Source organism: Lissotriton helveticus, chromosome 6 (genome assembly GCF_964261635.1).
Source record: "Lissotriton helveticus chromosome 6, aLisHel1.1, whole genome shotgun sequence".
Classification (NCBI taxonomy): Eukaryota; Metazoa; Chordata; class Amphibia; order Caudata; family Salamandridae; genus Lissotriton; species Lissotriton helveticus.
In genome coordinates, this window is record NC_136067.1 from 159,349,622 (window position 1) to 159,372,017 (window position 22,396).

Consider the following 22,396-nt stretch of genomic DNA (forward strand, 5'->3'; position numbering starts at 1 on the left):
CCAACAACAGACCCCTAAGCCATTTGGTAGATGCAGATTATCACTTATCACTCTTTGAAACAGTCCCCTGTCCAGGCAGGAATCCAAGGAAGAAGTCACAATTTTGCTTTTAATGCCATTATAAAAGTATAAGAAGGCACGCGCAGTCTCCATCTGTTTCAGGTCTGAATCCCTGTCGCTATACATATGGTTCCTTGTCTGCGCCTATTGCTGCCACCACTGGGGAGGGGGGTGGGGGAATGGGGGAGGGATTTAGTTTGTTTCTTTGTTTGTAAGGACATCCCGACTAAGTGCTCCATTGCAACAGGATATACCGAGCCACGTGCCCACAGCAGGGTGCCTTGCATTACTGACAGCCGTCTGTGCCCGACCTCCAGGGGGGCTTGATCGATAGCCCGCATTGATATGTTATTGTGCAGCTGTGTCTTTTCAGCGTTCTCTTCCTTAAGGGCTTAATGACTGCTGGCCTATATGCGAGTTAAATGGTCCTACCTTGGACACTAGGCCAAGTGATGAGACTTGAGCACGATTTCCCGTCCCCCTTCTGTTGTGTCGCCCTTGGGCGATTGTTCTGGCTACCCCCTGCGTGGGCTGAAGTGCGGGATTGTCGCATGTCTATTCCTAATTGGTTTTCTTCTTACTAAATGATCAATAAAAACACTTTTGACAAAAAAAGTATAAGAAGAATACAAAGTACTAATCCTGTTACCATGCTCCCAACTTTCCTCCTCTGTTCCATCCCCCAAGCTTAACCTCAGCTATTGAACACAAGAGCCCTAAGGCAAGCGTGGTTTCTATATGTCGTCCGATTAAGGTATGGAAGGCTGAGTGGTAAACTGCCTAATACGGCAAGATGGCTCCATGATGTATACGCTAACTGGCAACATCTGCTGTTAACTGCGCATCATGAGTTGGAATCCTGCAAGGACAACTCACCCTTCTATCCTTCCGAGCATCATTAATGTGGCTGATAACAACAACTATTATTTACAATTCTTTGAAACAAAGGAAGTGCATTATGAAGCACTGTACAAGAACATGTTATTACAATTATGCCATAAATCCTGAATTAATAGTTATAAGTAAAGAAAGTGTCACTCCTTCACTACATGATGCATGTGTTTCCACAATTTAACTCCTAGTGATGAAGTAACTAAATCTGCATCAGCAGAGCTTGTAACAGGAAAGGCTTCAGAGGACTCTCCTGCAAAACCTGGCATTAGTCATGTCATCAAACCCAGATGTGTGACTTGCAAATGTTTGCAACTGTGCCTCGAGGTCTGGTCTGTGCCAGCGAGTTAGGGTCAACACCAGCAGTGGTACACTTCCCATTAGCATGATACGTAACCAATTCTGAGCATTAAAGAAAAATACCACTAAGCAAAAGGTGAGGTTTCATCCTGGAGAAGGCTCCAGCAGAGTAACTTCTCCCCACCCTTTGTAACTATTTGGAGGACTGGCTGTGTCTGGTTTAATTAACACACTTCTTTGTCTCATATTCCAAACTAGTAGCTGCCTGCTATGAACTCAGTGCTTACCCAGCTTGTTTGAATATGTTTATTGCATTTTTCTCATTTTACAACATTACACATATGCAAATGTAAATGATAAGCTATGCCGTAGTGCAGAATATTTGTCACAGATCACTTCAGTTGTTCATACACATGAAGGGGCACGGTCGCAAGGATCAAAATAAAAGCAACGTAGTTAAAACAGCATGGCAGTTTCATTAATTACAGACGTATTAATAAGAGACTAGTGATCAAAAGTGGCAGTGCTCAATTTTAAAGGAAAAACAAGAAAAGGAAGGAGAAAGCAAGAGCTGTTCCCTGATTGCACATCAGAGATTTGTTCAATTCGAAGCACAGGCTATGCTAAGGCAGCAGAACTAGATAAATTGGACTCATCAGCAATGCAACACATATCCAAAGCTTCATTTCAAACCAAGCAAATGTAAAGAACAATCTAAAGGATACAAAAAACGAGAGACTGAGTGGTGGCTAACAACGATTGTGTGTGTATGTGTGATGCTCTTGTGGCAGGTGGGGAGCAGGTATGCACTGCTCCACGTCAGTAAATGTAAATGTAAATGTCAAAGGTTCTTATATAGCGCCTTATCACCGCAAGGTCTCAAGGCGCTTGCTTTGGGAACCCATCCTGGCTTTTTCCCTGTGAGATAACCCGTACTGGGCATCCCCAAGGTGAAAGCCAGGCATCCCGCTGCGGGGGGGGGGGGGGGGCCGTAGTGGAGATTAAGCAAGGTATTGCCCAGAGTTGCAGAGTGTGAACCCGTGATTCGAGTAGGCACCGAAGCGAGAATTATCGAGTCCGTGGACGTTTGGGCTCAAGACCCTGCCGCGTCGGGAATTGAACCCTGGTCCCGGGTCTGACCTCTGCTTCAGGGTCTGCCTCCTCTAACCAAGTGAGCCACACTTCTCCACCAGTCAGTGGTGAGGTTCAAGTTGCAAGATCTGTCGTGCGCGCGCCAAGGGGAGTGCGGGGGGGCTCTCTGTGAGGGGGGCGGGGGGGGAAGGGGGAGGGGGGACACTCAGCTGGGATTGTGGAAAGAGAGGCACAAGTGTTCATACAATGCCGCTCTGCAGGCATACCTGGTGGTAAGTCGTCAAGGTGCTATCCCAGTCCAGTGCTATGGGGTACATGCGGAGCCCCGCCGTCTCCTCTCTCTGCAGCGCCACACTTTCCGCCCTTGCCCAGTTTTCCAATGAATTGCGCCAGTGTATCGCCTGGGGGGTGCACTATTTTTCCAACGCCTAGTAATGAGACGTTTCGCTGTGATCAGCCCCAGATCCCAGAACCTCGCCTGGACTTTCGTCACTTCGTCCTTTTAAACAAGCCCAATAGGCAAGCTTAACATGTATACGGCAAGCTGCCTCCTGTCGCTTTTGCCAAGGTATCTGATACTGCAGTCCAGTAGGTGTGCAGTGAAGGGCATGCCCAGAGGACATGTAGGAATTGTGAGTCCACAAGTCCACATCTGGGACACGCTGATGTATTAAGCCCAAAGTATCGATTGAGCTTATCTGGAGACAGATACGCACGATGCACAATATAATATTGTATGATCTTGAAGCGTGCATTGAGCGGTATATTTAGTGTCCCACCTAGTATCTGCGTCCATTCTCTGTCAGTCCAGTCCCGGCCTCTGTCGGCTGTCCATTTGTCTCGCAGGCGCTGAGGGGAGAACTGTGTGTGTGTGTGTGTACAGCGCTTGAGCGAGCCAATGTACTATGTGGGAGCCGTTTCCCATCACATGTAGGTATTGAATGAGCAGGTGTGTTGGCGGCTCCTCTGCTAGTGGTCCCCAGGCCCGCGTCAGTGTATGCAGGAGCTTCGCATGAGTCAGGAATTGCCCAGTTGGTAGTCCCGTGTTGTCCGCTAGAGTCGCGAAAGAGAGCAGCGCGCCATCTGCAAACAAGTCGCCCAGACTTTCCAAATCAACGGCCTACCAGCTGCCCAACACAGGTTCCGTGAGTGCGCAGCCCTCCCAAGGTGTACCCAGCAGTGGCAGATTGGGTGCATACGGTTTAGTAGCTTCGATAAGTTTCAAACTCCTCATGTAGCACTTTCTCGCCACCGCGAGATGTAGCTGGTCAGGGCAGTCAAGGGGTCCTAGTCAAGGGATGAAATAAAGCATGTATCTGTGGGACCGTCATGACTGCATCGCCCGGGGCAGTATCCCCCAAATTCTTCCCACTCAGCCAGTAAGTAACCCACTGCAACTGCGCTGCCAGGTAGTAAAGCTTGTGATTAGGAACCGACAGCCCACCACTCTCCGTTGCAGCATAAAGGGTTCTCAACGCAACTCTGGGACGTCCCGTGTTCCAGATTAATCGCCTGGTTAGAGTTTCCAGTTCGCAGAAAATGCGGGCAGGGACATATACCGGTAGATTCGCGTAAAAGTACAGTAACCTAGGCAGAGCAATCATCTTTGCCAGTGCAATGCGACTGGGGACATTCAACGGAAGAGAATTCCAAAAGGATACTTGAGCTGTAAGTGACGAAATTGTTCTCGTGAGATTACCTTCCAACAGGTCAGCGGATTCACGAGTCGTTCACCCATCACTGTAATCTCGCACTCCGGGGTGTCCGCAGCGAAAGAGTATACACCTGATTTCGCCCAATTAACACGAAGTCCCGACACATCTCCAAAATTGCTAAATATGTCAGTGAGTGCGCATGGAAAGCGGGTTAGGTCTTTAACGTAGATCAGTAGATCATCAGCATACAGTGATACTGAGTGTACCCCGTCAGCTAAGAGGATACCCCCATCTGCGCCAGAAGCACGCAGCTGCGCCGACAACGGTTCCATCATAAGTGCAAAAATTAGGGGGAGAGGGGGCACCCTTGTCTGGTGCCTCTGCGAACACGGACCGGGTCAGAGAAAAGTCTGCCTGTGCGCACACGAACCACGGGATCAGAGTAAAGGAGTGCCACCATACGGAGGTAGGCTGCACCCAGACCAAACCTTTCCAACACTAGCATGAGGTAGGGCCATTCTACCAAATCAAACGCTTTCTCGAGATCGAGAACCACGCGGTTAGACTTTGCACACGAAATAGCCATCTGATATTATAAGATGTGCTGCGGGTGGGCACAAATCCGTTCTGGTCTGCGTGTACTAGTGCAGGGACCAGAGGCTCCAATCTCTGGGCCAGTGCAGACGCTAGGATTTTATAGTCCGTGTTAAGAAGGGCTAGTGGCCTGTAGGATCCCATGTTTAGCACTTCCCTGACTTGCTTCAAGAGCGATATCACATTCGCCTCATTCAGGGACAGAGGGAGGGTAGCATCCTGTATCGCTGCCACGTACACCCGTAAAAGCTCGGGGATGAGGATGGTAGAGTAGGCCTTATAAAACTCCACAGGCAGTCCATCTAGTCCTGGGGTTTTACCGTTAGAGAGAGCGAATATAACAGTCCGAAGTTCCTCCGCCGTGAGTGGTGCGCCCAGTTCTTCGCACTGTGCATTGGTGACCGCCGGTACCGGTAGTTCTGACAGGTACCTGGAGATATCATCTCCAGTGGCTCGCAAACGGGAACGGTACAGATTCTCATAATGACCCGTAAAGGCCTCATGTTTAGCCCTCTGGGTGTAGACCACAGCACCTTGTGCAGTGCGGATCGACAATACCGGTAATGTCTGGGTGTCTCTCCTTATCAGCCAAGTCAATAACTTGCCAGGTTTATCCCCAGCGTGGTGTGTACGCGCTGAATGTTCAGCGTAGTTTAAGTTCTTCAGTCTATCCAGAAGTTGTGCATGCTGCCCACGGTCATCCACTAACCTCGTATCGTCTACCTCCGCTGCTTCCTGCTCGCCTGCCAGTAGCACGGATTCCACCCGCGTCAAATCTCTGGCCACCTGGCGTCTCATTCCCGCCTGCGTGCCCAGACAATGACCTTGTGTGACCACTTTAAATGCATCACATTCAACTTGTGGGGTGGATGCAGTATCGGTATTATCCTCAAAATATTGTAAAATGCGAGTCGAGAGCAATTCTCGGAATGGGGCGTCTAATAAGACATCCGGTTGGAGTCGCCACGTGGGGAACGGCGGATGCGGGCATTCCCAGGCAAAGTCAAGAGTGTGAGGGTTGTGATCTGAGTGGGTGTGGCCCAAATAGCAGGAGTCGGTGACTAGGGGTAGTAGGTCACTAGTTAACATGAATCTGTCGAGTCTGACATGTAGTGCGTGGGCACCCGAGTAATACGAATAAATCCTCGTATTGGGATTGCGACTGCGCCAGGCGTCACAGAGATCCCATTGTGTCGCCCAGTCAGCAAATGCTCTCGATGCACCAAGCATCATCGCGTTTGCCAGAGGGGGGAGTGACCGGTCCATTGTGACATCGAGAACACAATTATAGTCACCCCCAAGCAAGAGTGGCACGCCTGGCCATGACGCTATCGCTGTCGAAAATCGTGTAAGGAAATGCCCTTGATCAGTGTTGGGAGCATAAACAGAGGCTATGACTATGTGTTGCCCGTCTAATCTTCCCTGGAGTAGCACATATCTGCCCTCATCCTTTATGTTACTGTGTGTGAGAGCAAAGGGGACTCCCGGACGAATCCATATCAGAGCACCACGCGCGTATGCTGAGAAACCTGTGGCATATAGTTGCCCACTCCACCGGCGGCGCAGTGTGTGTGTCTCTAGGTCTGTCAAGTGCGTCTCTTGTAATAGCGCTACCTGTACCTGGTGTCGCTTGAGATATGAGTATACCTGGTAACGGCGTGAAGGGGTATGCATACCACGCACGTTCCAGTAGCAAAATTTAACTGTAGACATTGCGACATCTCGTCCCCACCTCCCAACCCCACCATCCGCCCACAGCACCCCGACCAGCAGCACAACAGATCAGTTTGTCATAAGATGCACAGTGTTTGAACCACATAATCCCACCACCTCGCCAGCACACATCAGAGGGAAGGGAAATAAGCACCAGCCCCATAACCATGGAAAAAAGAACCACAATGCCAGAAGGTCGACAGCGAAACATGCCGTCGTCCAAACGCTCTAGTGAGCACTAACTGTTCGTAAGTTCAAGGGTGGTTCACTGAGTTTTTGTATTAATTGCACAAAGGGTTCATGCAGGTAGGGTGAGGGTGTACTCCCCCCACCACAGGCAGCCATTGTTGTACAGCCCATCATCAGCGAGAGTTCCCGGTGTCTGGGGCAGTTTGTTCGAGCAGGCCAAGAGTCAGGTGACCGGCAATTGTACTGGGCGAGTCGCGGGCAGGCACTCACCTCTGGGGGGGTACGTCCGCTCCCCCCATATAAACCCGGGACTCACCAGTAGCAGGACCGTCCATAACAGGGCACCAATGTTAGGTTCGGCGCCCAGACCCACAGCATCCGGGTCCAGACCTCGCTGCAGCACCGGCGAAGCACCATCAGCAGCCCCCCTGTCATCTATTAGTGCAGGAGCTCACAGGCCGCAGATGGGTCTTTGTGTCTCTACAGCTGGCCATTGATACTGAAGCAAAGTCAATGAAGCAAATCAGCTGTCTGTGGCGTAACATCTGGGAGATCCGCCGACACCTGGGAATCCGTCAATCCGTAAAAGGTACTCATCATCACTCACCAGACCTTCAGGGCTGGCTTCCGGGGCAGGGACTTCTGTCAACGAGCCACTGATCTCCGCCACCCTGCGGAGAGCCTCCTGTTGTTCGTTATGTCGGTGCTCAGGGGTAGGGCCCACATTCGCCTCTGCACGTGTTGAATTCGCCGTCGAGGGTCTCCTGCGTCGGCGCCGTCGAGTTCCCCTGTCGCGGCGCACCCTCGGGGGCATCCCACCAGGCTCCGTGTCGATGCCCGAGTCGAGCCAAGCCTCGGCAGCCTCCGGGGTATCGAAAAAGTGTGTCTTGTCTTGGGCCACGACTCATAGGCGAGCAGAGAACAGCAATGAATATTTGAGAGCTAGGCGGCGGAGCCGTTGCTTCACTTCCAAAAATGAGTGTCGCTGACGCTGCACCTGTATCGTGTAGTCCGGAAAGAACATGATTTTTGATTTGTCAACCCTGACTTCTGATAGTGTTCTAACCTCACGCAGAATGGTGTCTCGAGCGCGATAGTTCAATACGCGGATGAGCATGGGCCTCGGGTTTGAGCCCTCAGGGGGAGGACGGGCCGGCACGCGGTGGACGTGCTCCACGACAAAGTGCTGCGAGAGGGTACCTTCCGGAAGAATGTCTCAGCCACCGCTCCATATGTTCCAGTGCTTCTCTGGGCTCTCATCTCTCCGGCAGGCCCACTAAGCGGATGTTGTTCCTTCTCGCCCGTCCTTCCGCATCCTCTGCGCGATCTTCCAGAAACTCCACCCTGTTAAGAAGGTCTTTAACATGTTTGTCCATCTGGGTGATCTTGGGAGACAGTTCTGTCACTGCAGTCTCCAGGGTTGTCGTTGGCTCAGAGTTTTTTGTGGTCAGCTCGGAGGTGCGTCAGGTCTATGGCCACGCTGTCAATTTTAGTCTCTAAGGAGGCGCGGGTCAGCTGCATTGATTCCTCCAGTCTTTCCATAGCCGCCAACATCGTGTCCAGCTTGGAGGCGGTTTGGTCCATTTCAGCCTGCTTCGCCATTTTCCCCTTCACCTGTGCGCTGCCGGTTACAGCTCTCGTTTTAGGTCCCACAGACATGGGAGGCTTCGAAGTGATTAGTCAAGGGTGTGTTCCAGAGAATCCCCCTATGCCGCCTTTAAAGAAAGGCCCGCTGGTGGGGCACCGCAGGTTAGCGTCAAAGGAGCCCAAATCTACTGTGTTCCGCTGGAACGCCGCAGTTATGCCTACAGTGGGGTCGGCCATTGCAAGAAGGTGCATCAATCTCAAGCCGATCGCGCCAGTTCCCAGGCTCAAGGAGGGGCCAGCGGTGCAGTCAGTCTGCGAGCAAATGCCTGGTGAAGGGATTTAGCGCAGCGAGGGGCACAGTCCAGGCAGGGCGACCTTTTCCGCAAGGTGCACACCCCGGCGCCGCTGTAGGAAGCGCTTGTGGCGCACCAGCAAGATCAGCTAGTGAGTTTCACCGACTCTCCTCCCTTGTCTTAGCTCATGTGGTAGCCCCCTGTGTAGCCCGCAGCTCCGTTCGTATGCGGGTGTGTGTGCACCTCAGCCGTAAGGGGGATCACAGCGTGCATGGGCTAGTACCACAGCAGTGCCACAGCGACACCAGGGTCCGTCTCTGCCACCACGGGACTACAGTGCAGCGGGTGCGGCACCCAGATCGTGTCCACGTCCCACTGATAGGGCGGGCCTCCAATGTGCGTCTGGGCCCAGGGCCGGGTCCGTAGAATGTAGCGTCCCAAAAGTGCGTCAGCAGCAGAGATGGGCAAGCGACAGGGCGAGGCCCAGAGAGAATTCCAACTTCTTCCCCCCAATTGCGTCGCCATGTATGTCACCGGTGCAGGCGGAGGCCCAGGCCCAAATCCTTTCGCCCATCAGTCAGAGGGGGGAGCCAAGCGCGACACCCTCTTCGCAGCACCTCTCCCAGCCCGAAACACAGGTGGCTCGGGTCTCCGCCGCGGCAGGGGGGACAGCGCGGGCATTCACCGCTGGGCGCCGGAATCAGCAGGGCTTTGGTCACATCACCGTGGCGGTTAGCGATCCCAACCGAACTTCACCTACCGGAAGCAGCCCCAGGCGAGGGCATCACATCCACAGCTCAGCAGAGCCATCTAGGGCAAGCGGTCAATTACAGCTCCCGCCAGGCAAGAGTGGTGCGCCTCAGATCCTCCCTCTGCAAACGTTAGGTAAAATCCAATGGCCACCACGCCATAGTAAGCTGCAGCTGGGGGTCTCCGGTCGCGATCTTTTCCGCGCTGCAGTCAGCGGGGGGGGGGGGGCGATATCACCTCGCCTCCTTTGGCTACACCGCCGTCTCCCGATGCCGGCACAGGGGGTGCTCAGGGCCCGATGATATCCCTGGGTCACTGTTTGTCGCCGCGGGGCCCAGTAGGCCAGCAGAGTCCCCGACCTCAAGTGCCTCCTCACGCCGGCCGGAAGCGTCCGCCAGTGGGTCGCTCGGGACTTCTCACCGCCGGGGCAGTCCGGTTGGAGCAAATAACTGCAAATTTCGGCAGCCGAGAGTCGGGTGCTTCGGACTCTCCCGCTGACTATTCCGAGCCAAAACGGATTAGTTTAGCGGAGAAATGGCCTGTGGTAGGGGAGCTTCTTACGGAGCTCTACCCTGGCACGTCCGCCACCATTGCGTGCTCAGCCACGCCCCAGTGAAACACTTCCTTTATAGCAGTGGAGGGCCTTAGCTTTTCTTGATTCACTGGAAATTTCAAAGAGTAGAAAAATTTAGTATTTTCCCTATGTAAACAAATGTTTCTACTCAATGCACAATAACAGTTTGGGGAACTAATTTGTGTCGCAGCAAACAAAACAGCTAGAAAGGCTTGGAAAGACTAGTGGGACAGGAGACCGATTGCTGATGAAAAACTGGCCTCTCCAACATCTTAGTCAAGTAAGGCAGCCGGGAGACACGCAATATAAGGGACGTGCGAGGGAGGGTGCAAGGAGCAGGAACCAAACAGAGCAGGAGGAGGGTGAGGGGCAAGCAACAGGGAAGGGGGACATAGTAAAAGTACTAGCAGGAGTGTGCAGCCAGTGGGAGGACATTGCCCGCAGACAGGAAGCAGTACTTGGTCCATGCTTCATGGCAGGGACCAACACCTGAAGCCTCAGGAAGAAGCAGGACGCGCTTAGCAATAAGATGCAAGGAAATGAGAGGGACATGGTAGTGGGAAGTAATGGACGTGATCTAAGCCCGATATAAGCTTTTATTTTGTCTACAAAAGAATTTGTCGACAGCACATGTACTGTCTGAGACGAAACCTAAAATCAAATTGTGCATTTGAATTCACACTGTCATGGTCTCCAAGGCTGAATGACATCTAACGTACTCTTTAGTATATTTCATGTGATTCTCATAAGTAAAAGCCAAACCTCCAACGTATCTCTCAAGGTGGGGGACAAATAACACAGAACACTTAGTTAGTACTCCTTTAACATATCTGAAAAATATGCCATATTTCAGTAATGCAAAGGATATATAAATCACACTCTTCCATTAAACTGCAAATGGTTATGGTAGTCAATACTGTAGATATAACATTTTGCCAGATCAATAGGTCAACTATAATGCTTTTCTTTGGGCCCCCTGGGCAAGCACCTCAACGTGATGTTGTGGGTATCACGTTTCTATTATAGAAAACACTTGCAATCACACTGGCGAACAACCTTCTCACTGGTCTTGCTTAAAGAATAACTTCTGTGCATATCAAAATGGGAAGAGGCCACTGACAGGCCAGAGAGGTGCCCTTACAGTGAACGAATTATGCTAGGTAATAATACATTTAAAAACACAAAAGTTCACTCCAAGTTGGGGCGGGTGTCCGCAAAGGAGTATGAACAAGGTGAGGAGACTGGGAAAATAAAGTTGGGAGAAGGCTGTGGAGATAAGGAATTATAGAAGGGGACAGTGAACAAAGGGGATAATTTTCACAAAGGGGTTCTGAGTGACATCAAATAGAGGAGAGAGGAACAAGGTGGTCTATGATGTCTCTCGGAATCTGGAAGTGAACAACATCTCCCAGGTACTCACTTTTTACCCATCTATACTTTTATGTTATGTATAACCCAGCCAAAGCATCAGCCCCTGCTTTCAACTGCTGAGCAAGAGCGGAGAAGTAGTGGGGGAGCCTTACATAGCACGGCCTCTCCTCCCTATCACAAGTGTAGAAAATGGCCTCCTGCCACCCACCCCACCACTCTGAGACTTCCTTTTCCTCCCCTCCAGAAGATGTGCAGGCCGCTCTCCAGCACTGCTCTGGCGTACTCTCAGAAGCCCACACAGAGCAGCCAAACATTTCTTTATGACGTAGCAAGAGGGTGTAACAGAATCTGTTGCTACATCATTGCAGTCAATTACTGAACTGTTACGCATGGATTCCAGAGGAAGCCTTTATCGTTTACACCAGATTCTAAATCCGATACTCACTCCTATGACATTGTAGCAGTTGATAACAAAACCGGTTACCCAATGTTGCTACATCATAAAAGCCTTCCAGGCCAGGTGACCGGGCTCTCCGAGAGGCGGTCAGCGCAGCTCTGTGTGGTAAAGGAGGATACAGAGTCCAGCTGTATAGTAAAGTAATCCTGTATTGTAACTTGGTTCCAGGATAGGAGAGTAGGAGAAGATAGATGATACAAGTTCAGCCCCACCAGGAGGAAGCTCCTAGCAGCTCAACCTGAGATGACCGACTGACATTCTAGCCACAGAGTGGCACTCAGTCACTCTATGATGTCATGAACATTCCAACAGGGAAGTACAGTGAGGAATAACAGAGAAGTAGTTTACTGTTGTGATGGCATGTATCTTTAAGATAGAACCTTATTATGCTTTGTAGAATGTTATCATATGAATACTGTGTGCACATGACTTAGCGGTTACTGGATTCTGAAAGGGCATTCTTGGATTGACCACAGATCCAGCTGCATGTTATTTTCTTTACTTGAAATTAAATACTACTTTCTTCAATCCTACAAGAGGACTCGTTCTTATCTATCTTTGAGAAGACACTACAATTTTGGCGACATGGATGGCGATTTTTACAACAACCGCAGATTTATGTACAAGAAAACTTCAAGTTTTGAACACGGACCAAGCGTCGTTTCAATATATTTATTGTGAAACTACCGGGAGATTTGCTTCGTGAGTACGACTTTGCCGTGAACTTCCTGAAATTCATTGTTTAGCTGTGGAAAGGATTTTGGCATATGCATAAACGAGGGTACGTTTTGCTCACAAGTGTTTACCTTTAAATCTTGGCATCGTAACGCTTGTTTGCTTTAGAACGTCTTTGTGCAGTGCGTGCAGCTCCGTGATATCTTCTTCCTCAGCGCGCTCAGGATTCCATGCAGAGTTCAAGTGACGTATCTACGTCCCAACGTAGAGGTTAACGTGATTACGTCGTCACGTTCCGGCGGCCATCTTTAAACTTTCCGGTTTCCATGGTAACTACTCTCAAGATTTCATTGCGCAAAGCTCCTGTTTCTCCACGATCGTAACCTGGCTTGAGGTATTTACAATAATTTTTTTTTATTATATTTTCTTGAGGCACACATGCAGCTGTTATTCCTAAAAGACATTCTTCATGAGGTTATTTCGAACATCTAACAAATGTGGAGTTAGATGATGTTTATTTTCTTGAAGACATCTTTCACAAAGTGATCGTTCAGTTAACTAACATTTCCTTCTTTCAACTTTTTATTCCAATAACTATTCAATCATGCCTTTGGAAGGTAGTAGCTCACAAGCAAATCCTACAGGGGACAGAAATTCTTTGAATTTACAAATCAATTCACCGAAGGAATTTTTATCAGTCCCTTGAGAACCTGTTGTATCTTGGTTTGATTGGAAGGCATATTTTTTAAATTACATTGCGAATTTAGAAGATGTCAACGGTACATTTTCTCCTGAAAGGAAGAAAAGAATGTTGCTGTATTCTCTTGGTCCAGAGGGTTTGCGCATTTTTGAAGAAATGCATACTCATGAAAGAACTGAAGGAGACTTAGATGTTTTTAAAAGTGCTTTATTAGATTTGGATGACCACTTATCTCCCTCAGTGTGTATTGCTGTTACTAGGCATGCTTTCTTCCACAGGAAACAATGGAAAAATGAGTCTGTTGAAGAATTTGTTTCGGCTTTAAACAAGTTAGCAAGGAAGTGTGAATTTGCTCAACTGCATGATGATTTAATCCGTGACCAAGTAGTTATGTATACTAAAAACAAAACCTTGCAGGACAAATTGTGGGTTGAGGGAGATAAATGTCTTAAGGATATAATTGTTCTTATTAAAAAGGCGGAATTATCGGATCGTTGCGCGAAAGCTACGTTGTCGCACGATAACAAGATTCCAGATTCTCAACAGATAGTTGGGAAAGTTGTTGAAAAGAAAGCAATGCATAAAAGTTATAAGACTAACAAGTTTGAGAAAGGGAAAAGTGATTTTCGTGATAGAAAGAAATTTGATGGTTTTGAGCAAAAGAAATTTAGTAATGTAATTTGTTACAGATGTAGCAGCTACTCACATGCAGCTACATTTGAAAAATGCCCTGCTAAATCGCCCAAGTGTTTAGAATGTGGTTTGGTAGGTCATTTTTCGAGAGTGTGTAACAGGAAGAACAAGAAAATACCACAAAAAAAGTCACGTATATTCAACACGAGGATGATACCTCGGTGTCAGAGTCGGATGATGATGATGATGTTCAGGTGAATTTGATTAAAAAAAAGAAGGTGGTCTTAAATATCACTTGTGACATTTCGTCAAAACCTTTGTGCCACATCTCATTAGGTGGTATCACTGTTCAATTGGCTGCTGATTCGGGTTCACCGTTCACTATAGTGCCTCAAAAAATGTGGGAGAGCCAGTTTGTGGACAAGATAGGAGAATGGTTGGAGCCCAATGATGTTGCTGCAGAGAGTTACACAGGTGGGGAAATTGAAATGTTAGGGTTCAGAACTCTCATTTTTAGATTTAAAGAAAGGCAGGCTACTGGGAAATTGTATGTGGCAAGGGTTGGTCCACCGGTTCTAGGGTGGAAAGACCAGAAGTTACTGGACATCATCCTCAATCCAAACAGTAAGGAACAGGTTTTGGTTTCATGTGAAAGCGTTGACACCAAGAAGTGGGTATTACAAGAGTTTCCTGAGGTGTTTGAGAATCGCATGGGGAAATTGAAAGGTTTCACTCATAAAATCCGTTTGAGAGAGGGTGCTATTCCCAAGATTCACAAAGCTAGGAACATTCCGTTTATCATCAGGGAGGAGGTCAAACAAGAGTTGGATAAAATGTTGGCAAACAAAGTTATAGAGCCTATTGAGGCTGTCGAATGGGTTTCACCTTTGGTCGTAGCCAGAAAATCCAATGGTCGAGCCCGTTTGTGTGTGGACCTCAGATTTCTTAACGAAAACATAACTGTTGACCAATTTCCTCTCCCTAGAGTCGATGAAATGCTTTCTCTTACACGGAATGCCAAGTGCTTTTCTACTTTAGATCTCTCGTCTGCCTATCACCAGGTGGTTCTGGATAAGCAGAGCAGGAAATTTACTTCATTCTATACTCCATTCGGATGTTATAGATTTATTCGTATGCCGTTTGGGTTGGCATCAGCCGCTGCAGTTTTTCAGAGGCTGATGTCAAACCTTTTCAACCACATTCCTGAGGTAGTTGTCTTCCAAGACGACATTTTAATTATGGGCAAAGACAAAATTCATCATGATACTTTATTAAAGGAAGTTTTGTCCATTCTCAGAAATAATGGTTTGATTGCTGAAGGCAGCAAATGTAAATTCTTTGAAAAACATGTTACTTACTTAGGCCATGAAATTGATGGGTCTGGAATAAAACCAAAAAGTTCTTTAGTGGAAGCAATTTTGAAAGCTCCTTCTCCCAAGTCAAAGGATGAGTTGAGGTCCTTTTTGGGCTTGGCGGAATTTTATGCAAAATTTGTAAATAACTTTTCAAGCAAAACGTAGGACATGCGCATATTAATGAAAAACAAAGTTCCTTTTTACTGGAGTGATAATTGTCAAAAGTCCTTTGAGACCATTAAGGAGTCTATTGCACAAGCTCCTGCATTACAGGGTTTTGATCCTGTAGCTGATTCCATTGTTACTACTGATGCAAGTGGTACAGGATTGGGTGGTGTATTATCACAGATTAATAAGGAGGGTAAAGAAGTGGTGATTGCTTTTGCGTCTCGTTCATTGTCCCCGACAGAAGAAAAATACTCTGCCATAGAAAGAGAAACACTAGCGTGTGTGTGGGCAATGGAGTATTTTAGCAAATTTATTTGGGGAAAGAAATTTCTTTTAAGGTCAGACCATAAACCTTTAACCACAGTATTGACTACAGAAGGTCTTTCCAGAATAGCCAGGTTGTCAATGAGAATCCAGGATTTCGGGTATAATGTGCAGTATGTGCCGGGAGCAAAAAATGGCATTGCTGATTTTCTCAGTAGGCATTCTTTGCCTCTCAAAGAAGTTGCTTCAGATCCCTGGAGTGATTGGTGTGTTGCTGCAGTATTTGAAGCCACTCCTAGTCTTTCAAAGAGTATGTGGGAAGAGGAATACAAAAAAGACGAAGTGTTGCGTGGTGTTTCTAACAGAGTCATTCAGGGATGGTGTAAGAATGACAAACTTGATATGAAGCTTAGACCATTTTGGGAGGTCCGAGATGAATTGGCTTTGGATGGAGATTTTTTGTGTAGATCCTGAAGAATCATACCTCCTTTAGGCATGAGAGGGAGGATAATTGATTTGGGCCATGAAGGTCATCCAGGAATCTCTAGAACTAAGAAAAGTGTCAAAATGTTATACTGGTGGTCTGGAGTTGATTTAGGCATTGAGAGACATGTTCGCAATTGTATTCAGTGTGAAACTTCGGATAAAACACAGAAAACTCTTAATCCACCCTCATCGTCATTAGAGAGTCCCAGTTTACCTTGGCAAAGTGTTGCTTTGGATATCATGGGACCAATAACTTGGCAAGATGATGTGGTTAGGTACATTTTAGTTCTTGTTGATTTATTTTCAAGATGGCTTGAGGTGGAGGTTGTAACTAAGGTGGATACACAAAGTGTAATTAGATTTTTAGAAATGTGTTTTTTAAGAGAGGGTTTTCCAGCATCCATTCTGACTGATAATGGTGTCCAGTTTAGATCAGATCTGATGAAGAGCGTTGTTACCAGTACAGGAATTGAGCAAAAATGTACCGCACTGTATCATCTATGGGGCAATTCCGTTGTGGAGAGAGTGAATAGGATGCTCAAGGGTGTATTACAATTAGCAAGGAAAAGTAACAAGAACTGGGATGATGAGTTATACAAATTAGTCTGGTCTTATAGAATTACGGAGCATGACACTGTTGGTGAGAGTCCTTTTTGTTTGATGCGGGGGAGATTTCCTCATTGTAAGATTAATCCAGGATGGATTGGTAGAAGTAGGAAAGTGGATTGGGACTCTGATAAAATTAGACAATCTATTTTGAAATCGCAGAGTAAGAATAAAAAGTATTATGATGAAAAGCATGGTACTAAAGAAGTGAATGCCAATGTTGGGCAGTTAGTGCGTGTTAAGTCTGCCAGGAAGACAGGGAAATTGCACTCTAAGTTTTCTGAGCCCAGGACAATTACTAAAGTTATGAGGAATACTGTTGAATTGGATGATGGCACGATTCACCATATGAGTCGTATTGCTTTGGCAGGGAACATCTGTAGGGGAGGATTAGACAGTAGTAGTTCAGACAGATTATTGGTGGTTAGATGTTTTTTCTCAGTTTGAAAAAGGGGATGGTGAGGTGTCAGGTCTGTTGTTAGGCGATCCTGTTCAGGCACAAACTCAGGATGCATCAGAAACTCATATTTCTGTGGACTCACACAGTGAGTTGGTTTGTGAAGGTCCAGATGTTTCTATTTGTGGAGGTAATCCTGACACTTTTGGGTTGCATGACTCACAACATCTTGAGTTGTCCGGCCAGACACCTGAAGAATGTTCCAACCCACTGGAAAGTGTCAATGTGGATAAAAATTGTGCATCTGGAAAATATACCAGACACGGAAGGGAAATTGTTGCTCCTAAAAGATTTGCGGATTTTATTTGTTTTTAAGTATCTTATGTATGCTTAGAAATATTTGTATTTTTCCTAGTTTTTATTTCTTTGTTTTTGTTTAAGAAGGGGGATGTGTTGTGATGGCATGTATCTTTAAAATAGAACCTTATTATGCTTTGTAGAATGTTATCATATGAATACTGTGTGCACATGACTTAGTGGTTACTTGATTCTGAAAGGGCATTCTTGGATTGACCACAGATCCAGCTGCATGTTATTTTCTTTACTTGAAATTAAATACTACTTTCTTCAATCCTACAAGAGGACTCGTTCTTATCTATCTTTGAGAAGACACTACATTTACCACACTCTGCAGGAGTCTTTTGACACAAAGCACAGCTGCTGAGGGGGAAGGAAGGTAGCGAATGAGTAGTTGGATAGTACAGGCTGTCATGAGCAGCAGTAGCCGCTTGATGGCAGTGTGTCACCGGGAAACAAGTTGCCTCCCCCCCGCAGGTCAGTCTCAAGAAGCAGAGCCGGGCAGGAGCGCAGCTCTCAGTGGTGCCGCCGCTGCCGGGGCCCCGGGGCCCTCGGACGGGACTCGCGTGCTCAGCGCCAGCCCTAGTTTATTTAACCAGCTGCCCCACATCTCAGCAGGCTTCATGCCGCCTCGCCGGGGCCAGGCTCTGTGTTCACACGTCCTCCAGGACTAGAGAGTCCACTTCCAAGGACAGAGAGCCCTTGAATTACTGTTCCTTTTGTGAAGCGCTCTGAAACCTTCGGGTAAAGTCCGCGCCATATAAAAACGCATTAAATGAATTTAAAAAAAGGCACGAGCAAAGACAGACCGACGGCCACAGACATCATTTCAAAGTTTAAGAGCCCAACATATTGTTCAACCCAAAGGTACATTTCACATGGCGCTTGAGGCTCGAGCAAGGAGTTCTGTTTCAGCCCACACCGGACAACTCACCCGAGCTGGGCTGACACCCTCGCGCAAGAAATCATTGTCCACACCTTCTTTTAGGAGCAAGAAAGGCCACTTTTATTTTAGGACAGGTGCATCATAAATTTCATAAACACATTCATTATTTATTTATTATTTACATACTTCAACTCTACAGTGAGCCTACGAAACCTAAATCCCAAAACCCCGAACAAACTCCTGCCTACTACCCCTAGCCTACCCTACGCTACCCTTCAGGATGGCCAACCCGCTCCAGGCTGCCCACCCCCACTAACAAAAACCCGCCTCCAAAAGAACAAAGGCACCCATCCTAACAGTGGCAAACCTACCTAAACTAAACAGTGCCTAGAGCACCGCAAAATAAAAAACCCATAAATAAATAAAGAAAAAGAAAAAAGAGGGAGGGTGGGTGGGGCAAAACAACCTCCCTTCACACCTCCCGCCACGCAGTTCCTAACCGCCCGCCTAACTTCCCCTTTTAAGCCTTCTGCTAATCAGCCCCCACCTGGTAATGATCCTCGCGCGAACCTGCCCAGGGAGAGACCGGCTCGCGCCTGGGTCCCCCCTATTAATTAAAAAGACATTCCCCGTCCAATAAATCAGCATGCCGCCATACATTTCAACAGGGTCATCCTCATTGACAAATTGCAGTACCCTCCACAAATGGTTTATTTTAATGTGTTTACCATTCTAATATCATCTAAATATCAGACACCACAATCACTCGAGTGAGAACAGGTGGATATATACGTATGTTGGCCAGTTCATTATCAAATATTTTAAATTCCATTAATTCACTGCTCTGACGTCACCGGATGGAAAACCAGTTTTTAAATTGCTAAATGTCACAAAGTGGCAAAGACTTTCCGGGAAAGCTGAGCTCCTCTTCCTAACAGCACAGAAGTCCTCGCCACGCTTAAAACAATAGGGCACAGCTAAGTTTTCTCCACATAAGACTTTAAGACATAAAGAGAAAAACAACTTTCTCTGAGAAACAAAGAAATGGCAAGGCACTTCAAATGGAATTAATTCAACAAAAAAAAGTGATTTCAAACTATAAGCAAAATTAAAATAATTATAAAATGATGATATCAAAATCACGAGAGATTAACTTCCTATGCCTTAAATGTACAACCACAGTGAGGACTCTATAAAGTATTTGTTCCTTTGGACAGTGCATTTCAGAAATCTGACAAATAATGATGCATATCTGTTCTTTGTCATTGGGGGAAACAATTGCATCAGGCCTCTTTGCTATACAATATCGACACTTTCATAACCGACTAAAAACCACCATATTGGGTACATGGCAAGTGTACGATTTCGTTTGCAGGAGCCTCTTTTCTCATCAGTAGCAGGTGAGCGGGGGCGGAGCTTAGTGCCACAAATTCCGGGTGGCCTCCATTAAAGCTGCATGGCAGCGCAGACGCGCAGTGGCTTACAGGCAGACCTACAACTCCACATTAAGCAGCGTGAGCTCGCATTTTTAGTATTTTAATTGTTGCTTTTCAAACGCGCTTGCACTTAATTGCACAACACTGTTACGCCGCTTGGCCCACCAGGGCCGGACTGGCTACCGGGCCTTTTGGCATTCTGCAGAGATGGGGGCTGATGTCACTGCGATGGGGGCTGATGTCACTGCGGTGGGGGCTAATTTCGTAGATGGAGATCTGCGTGTGCTTCGAAATCAACAATGCAAAACATATTTCGTTTTGCACACGCATGTCCCCATCAACGACATCAGCCCCCAGCTTGAAAAAGCCCGGTAGCCAGTCCAGCCCTGTGGCCCACCCAGCTCCCTGGCTCAACCAACTTTTCCATTTGTGTGGAGGAGCAGGTGAGAGGGGGCGGAGCTTAGTACCACAACTTCCAGGTGGCCTCCATTAAAGCCGCATGGCAGCGTGGACGCGAAGCAGAGGAGCGCAGCGGGCGCGCCCAAGGCCAGCCTGTCTGCGCCTGTCCGCGTCCAACCGGGGCCAGGGGCCACAACCTCTGCCTCTTTATCCTCGGGTAAAATTGCCTATTCCTCTTCTCAACTATTAAAGTTAAGGAATTCATGCAAAGATAATTGTCGTCACTCCATGTGCCTATTGAATGGCGACTCCCTGTGTACCCAGTGTTCTTTCAGGCTGTGTTCTGTTCGGAAGATGCTGCCAAACCCACAGTCACCGTATACCTATAAAAAGTTTTTATTGAACTGTAGATCGCTACCAATACACTCATCTGAACTTAACATATTTTTAGTGTAACAACAACCGGATGAATTATTTTTAACTGAAACTTGGCTCCATAAGGAGTCTGAATCTGATCTGGTGCAAACCCTCCCCCCGGATATAATAACCAGCGGAAAGACCGTGAAAATAGGAAAGGTGGAGGTATTGCTATCATTTTCAAAAACTCGTTCAATTGTCATGTTGAGCCTAATCTTATTCCTGATTATGAAAGTCTATCCTTCTCTGTTCTACTCTTTGCCACTCATAGTTTCTCAGCGGTTTTAATCTATAGGTGCCCGGGTATCTGCGGACAATTTCTTAATTCTCTTCCTGAAATAACAGCTACCTTGGCAAGCTCTTCCCCTAATATCACTCTTTTGGGGGACTTCAATCTGCATTTTGATGATCCAAAAAATACAGATGCCTTGAATCTTTCCCAAAACCTATCAGCCATTCAGCTGTCACTAAAGGTGAAAGGCCCTACACATAAGAAAGGCCATACTTTAGACACTGTTTTTTCCAACAACAATGTGCTGTCGGTGGGTGACCCTCTCCCTCTGCCTTGGTCCGATCATTTTTTGATCCCTATCTCCCTCAAGTTGCACCTCAACCCACCCCTACTGATCCCATTAACAGGAGAGACCGTCCATGGTCCAAACTTTCTTTCGAATCTTGGAGCACAGCTCTTGAAAATTCTAAGCCTAAGTTAGACCCCAGCCCTGTCTTAGCCTCAGAAAATATTACTCACTGGATAGATTCCTCCCTCGACACAGTTATCCCTGTTATATTTAGCCACAAAAAGGTGAGAGAGAGAATGTCACCATGGTATGCACCTAAACTTCGATCACTAAAACAAATTTGCCAAAGAATGGAGAGGAAATGGAGGAAAGATTACAATGAATTGAGTAAACAAAAATATAGAGTCTATAAAACTTTACCAAACTGAAATAAAAAAAAAGCACAAGCACATTATGACAGTGCCTTGTCGCCATTGGTATTTGAACGCTTTATAAATTAATTTTGATTTTATTTCAGCACTCAACAGCATCCTTCACGAAGAGATCACCCCAAGCAGTAGTACGCATGTAACCATAGAGGTGGGTGAGCCAACAAATTAAAAGGGAGAGCCAAGCCAGAGACGAGCCAGGAGTCTGGCTGGAGACTAAGGGCCTAATTACGAGTTTGGTGGTCCATGGGATCGACTAACCTGTGGTGGGGTGACAGCTACTGCCATCCCAGCGGTCTGACCACGTATTACAACGTAGTTGGTCGGACCGCCACAACCGCCGGGTATCCGCGATCCCTCGGTGGTGGTGCGGGAGCTGGGGCAGCCCTGCCAAGCATCTTACAACTTTCCTGACCTCCACACTTATAATGGTGGTGAGCCCGCCATGAAAAGTGTGGCAGTCAGGAAAGCAAGAGGGCCCTACAGGGCACCCAAGTGCCCCTGTACACCGGGTGCATGGAGGGGGGCCCATGGTGTGCCACCCTGTGTGCATGCATCCCAGTTCCTGCACGCCATGGACTGCAAAGTCCATGCTGAGCAGGAACTTGCTTTGGAACTCCTTCGGCTGTGACTCCTTCGGCTGTGCAGTTCAAAGGCTCACATATGAGCCTTTGAAGTGCAGCGCCAAGCCACCCGCTCGCCAGACCACTGAATACTCGTAACCTGACAGGCAGACCTACAACTCCATGTTGAGCAGCGTGAGCTCGCATTTTTAGTTTTTTAATTGTTGCTTTTCAAACGTGCTTGCACTTACTTGCACAACACTGTTACACCGCTTGGCCCACCCAGCTGCCTGGCTCAACCGACTTTTCCATTTCTGTGGAGGAGCAGGTGAGAGTGGGCGGAGCTTAGTGCCACACCTTCCGGGTGGCCTCCATTAAAGCCGCATGACAGCGTGGACACGCAGCAGAGATGCGCAGCGAGCGCAACACTGCGCGCCAAAGGCGTGCCTAAGGCCAGTCCCCATCTGCGCCTGTCCGCGTCCAACCGGGGCCAGGGGCCACAACCTCTGCCTCTTTATCCTCAGGTAAAATTGCCTATTCCTCGTCTCAACTATTAAAGTTAAGGAATTCATGCGAAGA

The 22,396-nt window shown here is 47.6% G+C and overlaps 1 protein-coding gene across 1 annotated transcript in view; it reads right to left on the minus strand.

The window, feature by feature from the left end:
- TMEM63A (transmembrane protein 63A) overlaps positions 1–22,396 on the minus strand; it is a 399,225-nt gene that overhangs the window by 154,046 nt on the left and 222,783 nt on the right. The window lies entirely within an intron of this gene.